The following is a 19,682-nucleotide window of genomic DNA, read 5'->3' on the forward strand; positions in this document are numbered from 1 at the left end:
ACTTCTAGTTAGTTCCACTCTTTCAGTCGTAGGCGCTCTGAAGCCTGGTAATTATTTTCTTTTATTGACATCATTAATATCTGGTGCATTTGGGAATTTCTGTTACTTCAGAATTTTTACTTGTAAGCAGAAATAATCTATGACAGTTAACTTGGAAGAGAAACCCATTGAGCAGTTCAATTGGTATGAAGGAATTCCAATAAAGCATTTAAAATTAGTTTCAGAACAGCCTTATAGTTTATCTCTGAATAAGAAAAAAGGATCAAGCACTCCACATTTACCACACGACTATCATGACAGTTTCCAAGCTATCAAGCTTTTGGAATATGTCACAGCTCTCACCAAAGCTCCTTCTGCCATTGATTCAGGGACGTCTCTACCACCTTGAACCATTACAGTCACACTTTAAGCCTCTCCCGTACTGTAAGGAAGGAAACTTTTGAACAGAAGTGCTCTGCACAAATACTGCAGGAAATAGCAGAACACAGAGACATTTAGTGGCAGTTCACCCAGTTTTCAGTCCATCTTACTGTCCACTTATCTGGCCTATGCTTCATCAGTTTGTCAAAAAGACTGTCATAGGGCAGGATCAAAAGACTTACAAAAGTCAGGATAAACAACATCCACCACTCTCCCCACCAGTTATGTCATCATAGAAGACTATCAAGCTGGACAGGAATGATTGCCCCTTCATAAATTCATGCTGACTATTCCAAATCACCTTCTTGTCCTTAATACATTTGGAAACATTTCAAGGATTATTTCCTCCATCACATTTCCAGGGATCAAGGCAAGGCTGACCAGCCTGTAATCCTTCCTCCTTGAGCACAGGAGTGCCATTTGCTCTCTTCCAGGCCTCAAGAACCTTTCCTGATCATCACAGCCTTTCAAAGATAATCAAGAATGGCTTCACAGGGTCATTGGCCAGCGCCCTCAGCACTCGCCTCTAGGAGTTTCCCAACAGGTCCCAGGGATTTGTGTATGGCCAGTTCATTTAAACATTGCCTGGCCTGATCCTCCTCCACCAAGGAGAAATCTTCCTTGCTCCAGACTTTCCCTCTGGTCTCAAGGACTTGGGATTCCTGAAGGCAAGTCTTGCTACTAAAGACTGAGGCAAAGATCACATTGAGCATCTCACCTTTTTCCATGGCCTCTGTCACCAGGTCTCCTGCCCCATTCCTCAGCAGGCCCACATTTTCCATAGGTTTTCCTTTGCTGCTGATATACTTGAAGAAGCCATTCTTCTTGCTCTTCACATCCCTTGCCAGATTCAACTCCAGGCTGCCGTCAGCCTTCCTAACCCCATTGATGAACCTTCAGAGAGCGGCTCTGTGTTTCTCCCAAGTCCTCTGTGCCTGCTTCCACCTCTTGCACCCTTCCTTTTTGTGTCTGAGTTTTGTCAGGAGCTCCTTGCTCACCAACGCAGGCCTTCTGCCACCTTTGCTGGCCTTCCTGCACGTCAGGATGAACCATTCTTCAGTCTGGAAGAGGTGATCCTTAAAAAGCAGCCAGCTCTCCTGGACCCCTCCTCTCTGCCCCAGACCATACCCCACAGGATTCTTCCAAGCAGGTCAAATTGGGCTCCTCTGAAGTCCAGGGTTGTGATGCTGCTTTTTGCCTTGTTCCCCTCCTCACAGGATCCTGAGCTCCATCACCTCATGGTCACTGCAGCCAAGGCTGCCCCGACCTTCACATCCACAAACAGATCTTCACTGTTCCTAAGTGTTGTGGGTTAACCCCAGTAGGTGGCTAAGCACCACACAGCTGCTTGATCACTCCCCCCTCAACCCCAGTGGGACAGGGGAAGCATGAAATAGCTCTTTGGGTAGTTCGGGTCATCTGCCTAGTTCTGCCCCCTCCCAATATATTTGGGGGGGGGAGGGGGAGAGGGAGGCAGGCAGGAGGAAAGCAGAGTAGGAAACAGGGAAGGCCTTGGCCGTCTACAGACATTGTTCAGCAATAGCTGAAACATTGGTGTGTTATCAGCATTGGTTTTGTCACAAGTCTAAAACACAGAACCATACGAGCTGCTGTGAAGAAAGCTAACTCCATCCCAGCCAGGTCCAGTACAGGAACTATCAGATCCAGCTGAGCACCTATTGCCAGCTTCCCAGTGGCCTCTGCCAGGAAGCTGTCATTGATGCATTGCAGAAACCTTCTGGATTGCTTGCACCCTGCTGTGTCACCCCTCTAGCAGATACCAGGGTGGTTCAAGTCTTCCAGGAGGACCAGGCAGGTGGGGCATCTTCTAGTTGCCTGAAGAAGGTCTCATCTACTTCTTACTGATCAGGTAGCCTGTAGCAGACACCCACCCCAGTGTCACCCATGTTGGTCTGCCCTTTAACCCACCCATGAGCTCTCAGCTGGCTCATCACCTGTCCCCAGGCAGACCTCCATGCATTCCTGCTACTCTCTCACATAAAGGGCCACTCCCACTCCTTGCCATCCTGGCCTGCCCCTCCTGAGGAGGCTGTATCCATCCACAGCAGCACCCCAGTCCTGTGAGTTCTCAAAATATTGAAACAAAGCAAGTCTGTTTGGAAATTCCTTTGGAATCTCCTGGAACAATTTTGGTTCCAGAGAATCAAGAAAAAATGAAATAATGGAAAAAAAAAAGGAAGTCTTAAGAAGGTAATTCTTGAGGACTTGTCGAGTAAGTAAACCAACTCTTTTCAGATATCAGAAATTGCTGTGAGAAAAATCTTGTCAGTTCGATATCTCCAACATTCACTGTGCCTTACATTAAAAAAAAAAAACTGCAGGAAAATTAAATTACAAAAAGCTGAGAAGGACCAGAGTTCCACGACTAATAAGTCTGTTAAGCCTTGATGCAGTGGTACAATAGAAGCACTCACCCTGGAGAGGCAACTGCATATTGAAGTTAAATGAGAAGCACACCGCATGGTTATCCAGCCCATTGTCGGAGTCAGACAACCTCCTGCCACACTAGCTTTCTTACTTTATTACATAAATCCATGAAGCAACCTATGACCTATTTATATAAGCACATTGTTTTGCGTGACTTGCTGAGAAAAGGCCTTCATCTGTCTCAGGTTCAGCAACATCTCCAGCCATTATGCCTTCTAAATACTAATGTAGACACTGCATTGCCACAAGTAACACTGTTCTTACGGTATTTTCTCTCCCTCTTGTCTCAACTTCTTACCTTCTAATCTTCTGGCCTACAAAAGCTGGACCAAGAAAGATACCACCTTTTGAGATAAAGTGGTATTAAAAGTAGTAAATCTTGAATTAATATGCATGGCCGGGGGAAGAGCCTTTCTGGTTTCAGGCAAGAATTCCAGAGAAGTGATTCTATCACCTTACATCTTCTCCTGAATCATTCTACTTGCAGTAGCCCTGTCTTCAGAACTCTGTTTAATTCAGTGCCAGCCCTTTCTAAAAGCACCCACAAACACATACCTGTAAGTATACACTCATACTTCTAGTGTGATGTTAATATTTTTTCTCTGAATGCAGGAAACTTACCTTGAATACACACCTTTCCACTATTTATTTCTACATTTATTCTCAGCACACCTAAGCCCTTCCAGAAAAAAAGCAGCTAATAAATGAGAACAGAGGAGAACCCTGAAATGCTTTCCACATTGTGGTATACATCAAGCAGGCAAAAGCAGACATCTTTCAAGTGCTTTAAAGAGGGTCTTACATGTTGTTCCACCTACCACTGAACTAGGTAGAACTAGAGAGTCCTCTCAGGTCTGTTGATATACCAACTTATGTGGCCACACCCAAGTTGACTACTTATCAAAGTGGTTGGGTTAGAAACACAAGTGTTTAGAGGTATTTAATTAATCAAACCATATAGACCCAAGTCTGAAGGCAATCACAGATAGAGTGTGGTTTGGGTAAATGGTAACCTCCAGCTAACGAGGCAGGCCAGTAATCTGTAGCTGGCAGCAATAGACTTCATTTAGCTGCTGCTGGAACAGCCTGTCTGACTGCACTTGTCCTGCCTTCTAGCCTTCATACAGTTAACTGCAGCAATGCCCCATTTCAGTTGCAGCTTTGCTAGGTCAAGGGACCCCTCCACCCCCTAAACCATTAAAATCCTCTGAAAGCTGCTGCCCTCAATTCTGCTGTCACAGTCTTTCAAACAGTGCTCTCTATTTCAGTTTGGGCAAACAAAAATGGACCTGCAAAGACCTGTCACTGGAAGCGAGTGGGCCTGGCTCATTTCAACACAGGTTGGGGAGTAATCAGACAAGTTACACCGGCAGAACCTGGGAGGTGGAACTCTATGGTGGGGGTGGTAATGAGCAGCTGGGGGTGCCCCAAGTGTTCTTCACTCAGCATAGCTACAGCCAGAACTAGCTGTGTGAACGCAAAAAACCAGTTGCCCTAAGCATCCTCTTTAATTGATGGAGAGCGTTGGGTAGCCATAAGAGGTACTTCATCCTGCTAAGGTTCTGAATCAGCCTTTGAAATTGCAAAAACCACATAAATATCAGGAGGAGATTAATAATTCTAGATGAATATTTTCCTGTTAGTATAAAGTAGTGTTTCCATCACTATTATGCTTGAAATATTACAGCTGATTGACAAAACCAGGGAAGAGTTTCTCCTAAACATTAAAATCAAGTTCAATTTTAAGGCAAGTTTAGGAAAGTGATAGGTCTTCTTTTAACATACAGTGAGGGGAAAAAAAACCCCAAACTACTGACTTATTTCTGTTCCACAGCATTATGTCCTGCTGTTAATAATCAGTAAGAATTTATCTGTAGCAAATATTATAAAGGCCCTAACTGGATTGGCTAAAACTTAATAGTCATTTAAAAAATTCTCTAGATGTACTGATATACATTTATTTCAGTAAAAGGTAAGTGGGTTTTTTGGTGTAGACACTATAAAGTTCAACTTAGTTGAAGATGGGATGAGTCCATCTTGACTAATGACAAAATGCTGCTACAACACAGGAAGAATAATATTTCTGAGCTTGTCATTTAATGACACTTTCAACAGCTCAAGCCAATGCTTTTAATGTTCTATTGAAATTCAGGACTAGCTAAACAAAGCAAGCACTTCTTCTGCATCCCCTATTACTAGCTCTTTTCAATCTTTGCTTAGAGTTTCTCTGCAATCAATTAATCTTCCTCAAACTGGAAAGGTAGGAAGCATACAAGAGAACACAAACTGTAGCTGCAGTGGTCTGGCACAGAACTCCTGAGATTACAGCAATGAGATTGCTCTCATCTCCCCTTTACAATAAGGCTGCATCTGCTACTGGGAAGACTGCTGTTAGATGTTAAATATGAATCGGTCTTCTGTAAGCTTGCACTAGGGGTGTAGAGTTTAGTTTATTAGCTATTTTGTAGCAAAGAGGCAGTGTAAATATATATTAATTAAGTCTTTCCATCTTCCTTGCATATGTTTTCCTGAGCTAACTGTGCTTGTCCCTTTTTGTGTATATTTCATGATAAATATGTCAATAAATAATTGATTGAGCTCACAGGAAGAAAAAGACAATGCAGTGGAAACCTTGTCAAAAAAGGCCTTTAAATAGCCAGTGTAATTTAAATGTGAAATCCTCAATCAATTGGTAGATAATGTAGTAAGCAAATGTATTAACCAGTAAGTAAACATATTAACCAGCCACGAAGTCATAAATTATATTTGTTGATATATCAAAGTCTAGTCATAGCAGTCAGCAAAGGCATGAAGAACAGTTAATGAAACTCAGGAAATAAAGATAGTATATAATTTTATGGACTTTATAAATTACAGCTTCTAAACACTTCTTTAAATAAATGTTTCCAGATGGCTGTTTTAGAATCATTGTTGAAAAATATATTTTGTTCTCAATGAAACCTAACCACTTAGGAGATTTAGAGGCATTAATGCTCAAAGAACTCTTAAAGTTCAGGAATGCATGACAGAACTGTTATTGGAAGAGTGCTTGGTTCTGTGCAGTAAACAGTTTATCATCATTGTACTGAAAAAGCATTTATTGGGGAAATTTCATCACTATTTAAGAAAAAAACCACCAAACAAAACTTGTAAGTGCATTCACGCAGGCAGGATTTTTATGGTATATTCTAATAAGATACCTTTTAAAAATGTTGGTGTGTTAGACCTGGCTGTATTTACAAAACCCTTTTTTTCTTTACAGTGTGCTTGCACCCATTCATATTTTTTTCATTACATGCAGACCTATTTTCCCCTGAATCAACCTACCCTATAATTATCCCCTTTAGTAAAAATAGATATAAGAATATAACTAGCCTACCCTTTTCTACAACAAGTTGGCTTCTAACACCCTACAATAAGTAAAACCAAAGAAGAATATCACAAGCACCACCACTCCCTAAGCTGACAAAATTTTACATCATGCATCCTCTTCAAACCGAGGAGACATCATCATTGGTGAGATTTCCCAAAGGTTTGCTGTCAGCTATCTGCTGCCACTGAAAACAATGAAACCATTGTCTTCCATAGAAGCAAAGTTAGGCCAAAGCCAAGGGCTTCTACAGATCTTTTCCCTGGCAACTGCAAAGAGAAAAGACATTTGAGAATATGTATTATACTTAAAATGTTTATAAGCCTGCATGGCTACTTCTGTAAATGCCCTATCACAAATTGAGCTAAAAAGAAACCAATCTTCCTGAAAATTCATATTGCTGCTTCTAATCCCCTAACGATAAACCATTAGCTATTGCATGCATTGTTATCTTACAGGAACCTGTACAGATGGGTGAACAGTGGAAGTCACCTAATGGAATAAGAAGTGTTTTCAGTGGGGAGCTGAAGGGATCCCATAGTTGCTAATTTAGGCATTTGGAATTGAAACAGTGGAGAACTTTAGGGAGGAGAGGGTTAGCTGAAGTTGACTGAAGATAGCTTTTCGCTTGTTTGCTTTTGCTTAACAAACAGGTATCCATAGCTGAAGCTGTGTACCTGGTACGGCCTTTACTGATGTAGCAATGCCAAAATCAGAGCATTCTAACCAAAAAGTTCAGAGGTCTACAACGTATATCAGACATACTGCTGCTTTATAGAGTAATTTTTTTTTCTAGTATGGTGATGATGTCAAAGCCTTAAGAGTTGTTTCTGGCATGCTCTGAGGCAATCACCCTCATGGGGATCACCTTTGTATGTACAACTAGTGTGTCTCCTGGGTTTCATTTTCTTCATCCTAATTGCTGGCATAGGTTGTGATGATTGTCTTTGAGGGTTCACAAGTACTACCTCCAACAAAGACATTAAAGTATTAAAAGAAGTTGGTAAGCTGAGCCTAGATGTACTGATAAAGTGATTTTCTTCTTAACTCCTATGAGAAGAAATCAAAGCTGCTGAAGCACAGTACGCTAATGTACTCTAAAAGCACTTCTACTTTGCACTTTGTAAAGTTAGGCTGCCTCAGTGTTTTGCTACAGTATCTCTATGTGTCAGAGATATACAGAGACATTTCTTTGAAGGGGAGGAGAGGTGAGCTGGGTGCCATTTGTGTTAAAATCTTTCCTTCAATTAAGAAGTAAACTTAATTTTATATTTATACATATAAATGTATATATACACACATACATAAAATGTATAAATGGGCATGGAATATAACATAATAGAAAATATAAGACAATATACATTTCCTCATATATTTTATATTGTAATATATTACTGTAATATGTGGTACATACGACAAATTTTATATACAGAATAAGATATGCATTCAAAAGTTACGTTGTAGATTTAAGGTTTCTCTGGCTTCTTCACTGGAAGTTTGTCATGGTCCTTAGAAAGGAAATGAATGGGGTCACAGTATCAAGCCCACCTCTGCAGCTTCATACATCCGCTGTTCACCTGCTTCTTTCCTTCCCTTTAAATACCTTATCCAAAACTATGTATGCAGCTAGATTATGAGAAAGAAACTTGCTAGAATTATGGTTACGCGTGTAACGTACATGTAATATCTCTGTTGTGGAACCAGTGTGTCTGAACGGGGCTGTAACACACAGCGTGTACTTCATGCTTCAGCGTGAAGCAACTGCCTTCAGTCAGCTCTGGTTGGTAGCCCTCTGCAACACCCTTCATTATGTATTACAGACATGCTTTCTGCCGCTGACTGAAAACATTGCCAGGTTTGGCCACCATGCTGTGAGACACAGAAAAGAGAGGTGTATGGACAATGACATCTTATCCTTAGTGAAACTAAGAAACACCCAAAACATTTAATTGAATTACTTAGGGTCAAAATTGCAAAACACAAGATATGAAATGCTCATCCTGTTGTCCTTGGAGAAGGTTGTTGCAGTGTGGAGTTTAGACACATTCATAGGACATATCAAGACTTGAAATGACCTGGAGTTGTTGCCCTTGAAATGATACATATCAGGATAAATGCAATACCCCCACCATCGCTAAGAAATCGGTGTCTTTCTTGGGAGTTTGCATCTGTGTCTAAAAGTGAACATCACAACGTTGAAAGCTGCAATCCCTTTGATTCCATGCAGGATTTATGAAATTTCTGTACAGAGTCAGCTCAGGTCCCTACGCTATGTGTGGTCTGAGGAAGGTAGCACTAAGCATTTACGGTCAGCACACTCGTAAGGTTTTGGCTTACTGATACGTAGCCAATGCTGACTGTAATTCCAGCTCTGCTCTGGGACTGAGGCATTCAACACTAGGAGAGGGATCTCTCCTCTCCTCAGGCCATGTGGCAGCAATGTATTTTTAAGAATAGGAGGAGATCTACAAACTTGAGATCTGTGGTCTTTTGGCTAGGATTTCTGGACAGCTGCAGCCTGTTGGAGCTGCAACTGCCAATAATTTATCAGCACCAGAGGAATTTTCAAAGTCTTTGAGTTCCACCCAGTGGAAAACAGGATGTGATCCTAGGCTTCTCAGCCTTAGGGCCTTTACCCAGGATGGGGGAGATCTAGTTTTTTAGTTTTTGCTCCAAGAACTGTTCATGCATTTTCTTCACTGACAGTTTCTTATAAAATGCAGAAATTGCCAAAGCAGAACTCAGATCCCAGATGTTTCTCTAAGGCCAACCAGTCTTCCTGACTATATTTCCTCTTTCTTCTCAGGGAGATAGAAGAACACCTTGGTTTTGGTACCTCAGCTGGTGCAGGTGGGAAAGAGTTGCCAAGGTGCTTCAAACACACCTGTGGAAGAGAGCTGAGAGATTTGTAGAGATATGTCCGAATGAGCCGAGGTTTTCAGATTGTCATTTTGAACTCTCATTTAGGCTCCAGGTTTGGTGCTTGAAATCATTGCTGTCTTTTTTTTTTTTATGTGCATATCAGTATTTGATTTCATGGATATCAGCTGGATTTAGCTAACATCACACAATATGGATGAGATGGCAAAGAACAGAAAAATGAAACAAACACAATCTTGCAGCTCAAAGCTGAAGTCAGCAAAATAACAATGAAGATTAGCTCAGTTATGGAGCAGGTAACTGAATATGTCCCCCAGTGTCAAAACCAAGAACAGAAGTTTGCCAGAAAGTATGTGTAGCCCAGTGCTGAATTGCTAGATTGGGGAACAAGAACTGCAAGATGAATTTCCACGGCTCAGTGCTAATATTAATGTAGGCTTTTATGGACTGTGCCCCATTGCAAGTCTAAGACCGATACACTTTTTTGGAGGAGACACAACTTGCTTATTCTGCTTGTGCCTGGAATTGTTTTCGTGGTCTCTTCTGGTTCACAACTGCACAGTTGTAAGCCTTTACTCTGGATGGGCATGAGTCAGCTCCAAACCATAAACAGTGTAGCCATGGTTAGTAAGCCTGAGGTACTAAGCCTTTGCTGATAGTGTGGGCACAAGTTGTGTCTGCTTCGAGCACCACCAAAGCAAGCTCACACCTGCTTGCAAAAAAAAAAAAAAAAAAGTGTAAGCATACCTTCTCTGTTCTTTTTCTGCTTCCTCCCCCTGCCTTTCTCCTTCCCTCTCCCTTTTTCTCTCTGTCCCACACACACACATCCACAAGAGCACTCACAGAAACTCCACCTATCTAAGCCCTCCACCCAGATAGTTCAAATTCCTGAGTGGGATCTCACAGGGCACACATTTGTTTAGAGTGGTAACAAGTGGCTGTGTTTTGGTATGAGGCCCCTTGCACATTTCCTTACAATGGACTTGAACAAAAAGCAGTTGTTACATTCATCTGTTTCAACTAGGTTTTACTCAACCTAAGAAGTATTCATTTTTGCTTACTACAGCTGACTGAACCCACAAAAGGGTACAATAGGTTATGGTGGGGGAAGCCACTGTGCTGAGCTCCAAACAGTTTTCAGGGGTTCCCCATTCAAAGGGGAGTGACTTACCATAAGTTTCAGTAAACCCACTATGGCAGGACGTCAGTGCCCTGCAGCCCACAGCACAGACTCTGAATGCCGAAATGTCAATAGCAGCCTTGCTTTGTTGTTGACAGTGGCAGCCAATGACATATGAATTTTGAGTGACTTTTCATGTGGCTACAGGATCCAGGTTCCATGGGGTTTTCTCATGCACAGGGTAAGAAACAGGCTACTCTTTCCCTAAATTTTCTTTTATTCTACCTTTTCTTCCACTAGCTAAGGACTAATTATGTTGTACATCATCTGCCATTTTCTGGCACAAGCAGCATGCTGGCACAAGTCAGTGGAAATTCAGCATTCATTAAGGTTAGACTATATTTCCTGTGTATCTCCTCTGTCTTTTTCCTTTTTTTCCCCCTAAAATGATCACACACAAGAATGAGACTAACACTTAATTTTACAACAGGAAGCCCTCCATGTTAGACAGCAAAGCTACATAAGCCGCATCTTGGCTATCATTACCTTGATGCCTGGGATTTAGGTTTTCTGAGATTTGTGGATTTTTACCAGTAGGTTTTGAAAAACATCAACTATCGTAGTCACTTCCCACAAGGAGTGTGTTCTCAAGGAAGCAGTACTTTTTGACAGGACAACGGTGAGAAATGCTGGGAAGTAAAAGGATCAGCACAGAACTCGTCCCTTTCTCTTTTTAAAATATATAATCCTTACAGGAGATCACTGATGGGTGAATATTAGAGCTAATCTGCCTTGAAAGCATGTTTCTCAGGGAAAGCTGTCTTCTGCCAAATTAAAGGAAATAGAGTTTCTCAGGATCCTATTTCCCCCTGCACAGGAGAAACTGATATAAAAGAAAGGAAGCTCGCTTATTCCTTTGAATCTTTCCTCTATGTGTATGTGTGTGTGTTTTTGTGTGATATTTTTATCCCAGTGGCAGATCTGAGCATTTTCTTTTCTCATATTGTCTACATCTCAAGGAAACATTAGGAAGCTAGATAAATATGGCTCTCCCTCTGTCACTTTTTCCTGCTACCTGCCAGATGCCACAGGTTCTGCAGGTTCATCCACATGCTCTATACCTTGGTTAAACGTGGGAGGAATATTAGTGTCACTGTTCTAGTTGGAAGATACTTACATAGCTCCACTATTACAGCATAGTCATAAGCTTTTACATATATGTCTTCCATAAACCAGACTAGCACTGGGATTCCCATTAAAAAAAGGGAACAGAGAACGAATTTGTAAATGACTTGCCCAATATTACATCTATCGATGGTCACGCAAAATCACATTTGTTCCCTGTCAGAGCAAGGCTTGATTTGTTTCACAAGCCAAAATAGTGCATTAATTTGTTTAACAAGCCCAAAATAGTGCCTTAACCCTTTCATCTCTAGATCAGTACCTTGTTATGGTGGAATTAAGTATTGTGTAGTACCTAAAACAAACACAGGTTTCTCATATCTGCCCAGTATATACAGAAACTTCACAGTATTTGGGCTAAATGGGACAGTCAGGGACAGCAGATGGAGTGCGGAGCTCCTCATTTTCAGAACATGTTCTGGGGCTTGGAAAGGTCAGTCTTAAAAACCATCAAGTCCCACATGATCTTACCTGCAGGAGAAGGTGAGAATTCCATTCCTATATCTTCTGCAAGTTAATTTCCTGTTCCTGCTCGACATCCTGAACCTTCACAGCCTGCACTCTAGGGCTATGCTATGCCTTGAGGAGGGAGAATCCAATTAATTATGTCCTACCTCGCATTCAGCTTTCAGCAAGCAGTTATTAGACAAAGCCTGGTTGTGGCCCTTATTTGATTTGGGAGGCTTGTGTGTCTTGGCATTCATCAGGATTTACTGATGTTGATAAATTGCTCTTCTCTGTCATGGCTCTAAATAGATATATCAGGTTTGTCCAAGGCTCCTTGCCGAGCCTTGATCTAAATGGTTTTTCATCTAGGAGTATGGAACAGTTGTTCTTTTATCTCGAACTGTGATACGGAGGTCAGAAGTAATGAAAGTGGCATTTGCCTAATTATGAATTCCATTATTATTTTCTATCCTCACACAGCTGGGGGTAAATCCACATGAGTCTGCTTCAGTAAAGCTCTCCTGAACTAGCATAGTAAGATAAATTAAAAGTAGCATGAGACAAGTACGTCCTAGGATATCTTTACATGTAATACCTGAGAGAACCTAGGTTGCCATCTGCAAACATGCTGCTGCTAGATCCAGTGCAACAGATTTGAAAGAGGTGGGTCGGGAATACATTCTCTATGAAGACTCTGGGATGCTGCCTCTTTCCCCCATCCAGCACCTATTTGTTTTAGCTGCTCTTCGAAGTGGTTGGAGGAGTAACATGCAGAGAGATGAATAGGGGAGTATGCATACAGCTAGCTGGTACTAAGTTTGATTTAGTTAAATTTCAAGATAATTAACAGGGTGCTCAGAGCCCTGTGGCACTCCTGCTATATTTTAAGCCAAAGGAAAACCAAAGAAAGAGGGTGAAAAATATTATTTTTCCTTCCTCTCAGCCCCCTGTGCTCCTAACCAGGAGCTTTGTAAAGTACTTTAACTTGGCTTTCAGACTAGTTTTTGAGATCATAGCCACAATGGGCAGGAGTCTGCTCTTTCTCACAGAAGTACTGAACTGGAATTACTCCTAAATTCATTCTAAGTTCCTGTGAGTCATATTACTTGACAGCTCAGTTTAATGCATCTAGCTGCTAATGTTCAACGATCAGTTACCGGTAAATACCATGTAGTGTGTGTAATAGAATTGCTGCACGTATATGTGCATAACTTCTGGGTTTTGTTTGTTAACACCAGGTAATTCAGGCTAGACTCTTTTAGCATAACCAGATATAAAATCTAATCTGTTTTGACCACCTCCATCTCATGTAATATTCAAATTTGTGGCAGTTCTACATTAAAAACTACCGTAAGGGGCATATGTCTTTCAAATTCCAAAGAACTGCCTCCTATAGCTATGCTTGTATCCCAACTGTATTTTTATGTAATAGGTTTTTAAATGCTCACCACAATCATTAGATTATTCCTCATCGACGTAGCTGTGTGTTTATAAAAAGAAAGTCTGTTTTCCCACAAATGGTACTTGCTATCCATTGTTTACTACCTAACTGTTTTAAAAATTTGCTGTCTGGTCAATAAGCAGAAAAGATGTCAAGAGTTGCTGATCACAAGTGAAAACCAGAGAATAGCTGAGCTTATAATATCGTGGAAAAACCCAGGCACAATTTTGATGCAAAAAAAAAAAATATCAGTGAGCATTTTAAAATAAGTAACCTCTGCAAGTATTACAAACCTGAATACTGTCATGAATGTTGCTGAAATATTCACAAGGACAAGAAGGGCTTGAATTGATGGAATGTGATTACCTGGAAAATGCCATGACTGTACAGCTCAATAGTCTGTGAGCAACTTTCCTGATGCAGAACTTCCTATTCCTGAAGTGGAAGTGGTACTCTTTCCTTCCATCACTGCGCACCACTTTCTAGGGGAAATTCACCGCCACCTCACCGACTATCGCCTCAGCTGAGCTTGTGGAAATCAGGTAATCTTTTGGCACTGAGTATCGGTATATCACCTTAAGCTTTCTTATGTCAAAATGTCAGTGGTACTAGATATTTTTATACTGCTTAATATCGGCATTATTGTTCTTTTATATGTCAGCCTGAAGATCTAATAGTATCATAATGTGGTCTAGATGTCAAGGTATTTCATTATTATATAATAGTCAGTGCAGTTTGCACTCCTTAGCTTTGCAGTAAAAGTTGACATATTTCTTTAGAAATCATTCATTACTTTACATATCTGATTAATGTAAAAACAAACCGGGACATACTCTTACAGAAAAGGTATGTTGGATCTAACAATTAAATAACCAAACAAAAGCAAATACTTAATTGTGTTATTTGCTGTTAGAATAATATTTTCTGTAGTAAATTTTTGTATGGACAATCAGAGGAAAAGCAATTCCTGGCTTGGAGGAAGACATGTTAAATTTCTTATCTTTTATTGACTGCTTAACTAAGAATATAGGAAAGCAAGGTTAATCAGGATGATTCAGTGAAAAGAAGGTAATTGTGCGCTTTTTTGATGGCCATGCAAATTTAAGTGAACCATACGGTTTTAGACAAACATGTGTATGTTTATTAGCACATCATTTTTGCAGTGTGTGACAAGTGAGTAATTATCTTTAGAAGATAACCTTGTATGAACAAAAACCAGCCTATATGCACTACCTAATGTAAAGGTCTCCAGGAACTATTGTATTCTGTACAAAACCTAATATATAATTTAAGGCAGATATTCAGACCAGCACTTAATTTTGAGCAAGCATTTTCCTTTGTACTTATTATATACAAGACTCTTGAAGCATAATACTAATTATTATCTAGCAAGTGACTCTTACTACTATTAATTATCGGTGAACTAAAATCTAAGTGATATAATTAGCTTGAAAAATATCTGCAATAAGAACATGCCACACTGTATCATATCAAAAGTCCCAGTCACCCAGTATCCCATCTCCAGCAATGGTAACAGGTAGAAGAGATAATCCACAACCTCATTAGCACTGAAATGGGTACCATAGTTTGTTTCAGAAACAACTGGTTAAAGCACAGCAGGAGTTTGATTCATCTCCTTTAACAGTAGGTATCTGCAGTGTAGATGCCTACATCTGAGCTAACTGCCTAGCCCCCCTATCCAAAATTAGTCACTGGAAGGACTAGAATGATTCATTTCTGATTTGCAACCTTAAAATGTCTGTCTCTCTTCAGGGACTATAAGACGAACCTGCAGTGACTGTCTCAGACATAGATATTTACATGACTCCCTCCACAGGACCTTACGTTTTAAAACATTCAATTGTTTATACATGCAGGTAGGACAGGAAAGCCAGGGGCACTGCATTCATCTTCTCTGCAAGCAAACGCAAGAGAGATGCCTCAGGTAAAACAACTTCATTCAAACTCATTCATCTGGACATGTAAACCATAGCCAAAACTAGCAGAGCTCATAACCTTTTAGACTAAGAGAATTCACCATGGAGCTTGTTGCTGCTTGGTGAAGAATGGTGAGGAAATGGAAGGATTAACAAAAGTGATCTGTACCTACAGTGAGGATTTTAAATGGGCAGACTTGGATAAGCTGGGAAAACTATATAGTGAAGCAGGCTGGACTCAAGTGCTTAGGGAAGGCAACGATTGAACTGGATTTTTGTGAAGTCCAAACTGCAAAAAATGGCATGGAATTTTTATCCAGAAACTGGTATGAGAAGGTTCAGAATCAAGCTGGACAATTAACCACCTCAGACGGATATTAGAAATAAGTAGACACCCTTAGTGAAATACAAAAAGAGACTGAACAGTTTCCTGGAGGGTAAAAAGTGTAGAGCTAAATTAAGTATTGCTGAAAGTTAAGATGAATTAGATCTTGTAAAGGCAGTTAAAATAGTAGATTTTCATTTTAGCTGTATAAACAATAGAGAACCAGGAAAGAAGGGGGCTCTTACGTAGCAAAGCTGAGCTTACTTGTTTTTTTGCCAGTATGTCTGGGATAAATGGAACAAAATCTGTTTTGTGTTCACCAAAAGTAGATTATACAATAACAACACAATTTTTTAACACAAAAATATTTTCTCTGTGTTATCTTTCCCTTGAAATGCAATAGCTTTAATCAACTTCGATGTTGCTTACTCACTTTCTATTCCATGCAGAGAATCATCAGTTTATGAAGAGGATATATATAAGAACCAAAAATAGGATAGTTAGAACACAGATGACAGGAGTTTGTGCTGAAAAACAGTCATAATACTAGAGGGAAGTATGTAGCAGAATTCCTCCAGGAGCAGTTTTGGTCTGTCTTCATCTCTAATTTAATATTTTCATGTACTATATATTGTAATGGGAAAATCTGCGTATCCTTATGAAATCTGATGATGATGCAAAATTGAGAGGCAACATTGACATAGAAAAGGATTTGAATATCGAGGGTATAAAACAGAATCAAAGGGTATAAAAGAGGACTGGAGAAGAGTTTGAGGACAGAATGGCATTTAACAATACTGAGTGCAAAGCAATAGACTTAGGAACAAAGAATGGGAATTGCTGCTATTACATAGGTTGCCATCAGATGACCACAGGAGAACTATGTGGTGCCAAGATGATATGATCATGGAAGAGGCAAATGTGATTCCAGGAAGTGTCAGTACCATACACAGAACTGTCCCTGGACTTTCTTTTGGATGGACCACCATTCTCTGGTGCAGTTCTGGCAATCATTTGTCACAGATATTGTTCCCTGCAGACAGAGGTGGCCTCTAGTTGCCAGGTTTTGCTTCCCTAGGCAAAATGTTGGAGGACATTCCTCCAACATTAGCCCAGAAGGCTTAAGACACCCTTGAACTCCACTGGGCTGATGCCAGGCCCCAGAGTAAGCAATACATAGTTTCGCCATTATGCTATAAAAACAGTGCTCTGGTGGGCTCCATCCAGCGCAGTCCTTACATTCACTTTGAACTGAAGCCTCATCCCACCCACATACAGAAACACACACATACACAGAGTTGTTGTTGTTGTTGTTATTATGGTTTAGAGCCAGAGCCCCTGTGCTGTCCCCATGCAAACCCAAGTCAAGTACTGAGCAGTCTGTGCCTTGGTAGGTTTTATTTTGGACGTGGATGCTCTGCATCACTGGGTCTGAAGGTCATCTGGGAGGATGCCTGCAGACACAGGCATGGACACAAACTACCTGTGGACATTCAGGACCAGCATCTACTACCTTGGCTACAGCTTTTCTGGCTGTCGCTGGAACACACTAATTCCTTTCCTGATCTTTGCAATGCGAGCTCTGAAAGCAGCTCTTGCAGCTATCATGGGGATACACTCCTTTTGCCTTTGGCTGTCCTAGGAAAGCTGGACAGTTGCTAAAATCCCAATTTAATGATTCATTGCCCCCTTGCCAATCTAAATGAATGTCTTGCTAGACAAGAGAGGTGTGGGACCAGTGCCTCTTAGCCAGTTTGATGACATATTTAAGTCAAAAGAAAGAGATAAAATATTCCAAATGTAAAGCAGATGTCACAAATACAAAAGTTTATAGAAACAAAAAGAAACTGCTTAATCTACTGGTACCAAGATCAACATTTTTAAAAAAATAATCTCTCCTCTACAGTCAGTGTCTTGTAGACACAGTGGGTACCTCTACTCTGGTAAACACACGGGTCCAGGGAGTGAGCTTTAACACTAGAGCCTATCACTGTCCTATTAAAAGTTTTAAGGAAACTAAGCAACTCTGTCATGAGCGGAAAGTCCTTGCATGGATATATAATTGTTTAATTGCCAGCTTACCCCTGGCTCTGCATTTGACCACTCTAACTTATTCTCTGCAAGGTAAAAACCCAGATACTGTTTTGGGAGCAGCTCAATCCAGGAACCAATTCTAGCATGCAGTTAGAAAGAGACTGTGGTGTTCAACTCCCTGCACAATCCTCCAGCAAAGTGTCCCAACAGGCTTCGTACCCTTTTCCTTCCTAGAGAACACAACACAAACCCTCCAGCTTCAGACTCCAATGATACGACAGTGACAGGCTTGCCACATAGTCCTGAAGTTATTTCAGAGACTTCGTGATTAAAAAAAAAAAAGACACAAGATAGTGATTACATCGTAGGATATTAGGGTAATACATAGGATCCAGAAGAGACTTGATGCCAAGTACACTGTAGCGTGGACGTGGTTGATTTCTCTAGAGGGGACTAGCCCTAAGCAGTGGGGACGTTTGCTAATCCATGCCATCTGGCCTCAGGGTCAAGCATTGGTCCCAGTCCTCTCTTATTTACCAGCACGGATGTGCTCATCTCTTCACTGATTCTGTCTCCTCGTCTGCCCTTTTCACATATTGTGTCCCACAGCGGAAACCACCTCCTATTACAGCATCCTAACTCCTACGGCCAATACTGTTTCTTTATGAAAAATGATTCCAGGGAATCATTTGGATTCAGTCATCCTGCCCCCCAAAATTACTTGCACTTAGTTATTTGAGAGAAGATTTTCCTCCTTTTGATTTAGGAATAGACTAACCTTTTCAAGGATGGAAATGTCACACTGCCAGAGCAGGTGTCATCTGTACTTGGCTGACCTTGACTTCTCATGGAGTAAAATATCTTCCTTTGTTGTGACTCTGTGTGTGCATTTCAGTGTGAATTGTCTTCACCTACTGAGCTTCTATTTTATACCAACCTGTAAATTGGATAATGTACTTCTTACAAACATTTACATTAGTTTAGTACATCTCCTTCATTATAGATTCTTGACTGACATAGAAAAAGACGATAATCTACCACTTTGGATGAAAATGAGTTTGAGGTTCTCCTTTTTTAAGAGAGGAGACAAAAAAGTTTGCCTTAGGTAGCTTAGCAAAATGAGAATTGTGACAAATGGAACTGTAGGATAATTCCTGTTGGAAGGGATCTCTGGAGGTCACTCAGTTCAACCTCCTTCTCAAAGGTAGACCTAAATTCAAAGTTAGATTAGGTTTCTCAGGGTTTTGTCCAGTTGAATTTAGAGCATCTCCAGGGACTGAGTCTCCACAGCCACTCTGGACAACCTGGTCCAGAGTTTGGCCATTCTCCTGTGAATTTTTTTTTTCTTCTTTTATCCAGTCAGAATTTCTTTGTAGCAATTTTTGCCTGTTGCCGCTTATCTTTATTTCTGAATACTTTGAATACGACTCTGATTCTCTCTTCTCTAAAAGCCCCTAGTAGTCCCCTAAGCCTTCTTTTCTGGCTTAACAAACCCACATCTCTCAGCCTATCCTCATATATCATGAGCTCCATGTTGAACTTGAAGATACAGGATGTCTCTTTCTCTCCTCTGTTTTGATTTTTGCAGAATCAGTTTTAGCATTTTGGCTAGGGCAAAGTTTTCCAATATTATCTTAAGCAGTTCCTGTCCACAGTGACCTCTCCACTGTGGACAGGAGAGTTTAGGGAACATTTGTGAAATCCTTATTAGGAACAAGAGTCTTACATTTTAGCTGCAATTAATTCTAACTAAACACGTGTAGAAGTCCCCCAATTTGTGGCACCCAGAGATAAATTTTTTAAAAAGATTATGTCTTCTAAGACTGCTGGATGCATTCAGTCTTGCTTTCCAGACTTCTCTGTACAAACATGAGTATAAGAAATGTACATTACAAAAAAAAAAAAAAAAAAAAGAAAAAAAAAAACCAGAAAGAAAAAAAAGGATATCTGAGATATCTCAGTTCAGTTCTAGAAGCTGGTGCCTCACAGAAAGTCTCCAGCTTTGGCAATGCTGTACACATAAACCTGAGAAGAGAAGAAAAGGTAGCTGAGTGTTTCCCCATCCTCCTGCAGAAATG

This window comes from Phalacrocorax aristotelis, chromosome 3 (genome assembly GCF_949628215.1).
Source record: "Phalacrocorax aristotelis chromosome 3, bGulAri2.1, whole genome shotgun sequence".
Taxonomy (NCBI): Eukaryota; Metazoa; Chordata; class Aves; order Suliformes; family Phalacrocoracidae; genus Phalacrocorax; species Phalacrocorax aristotelis.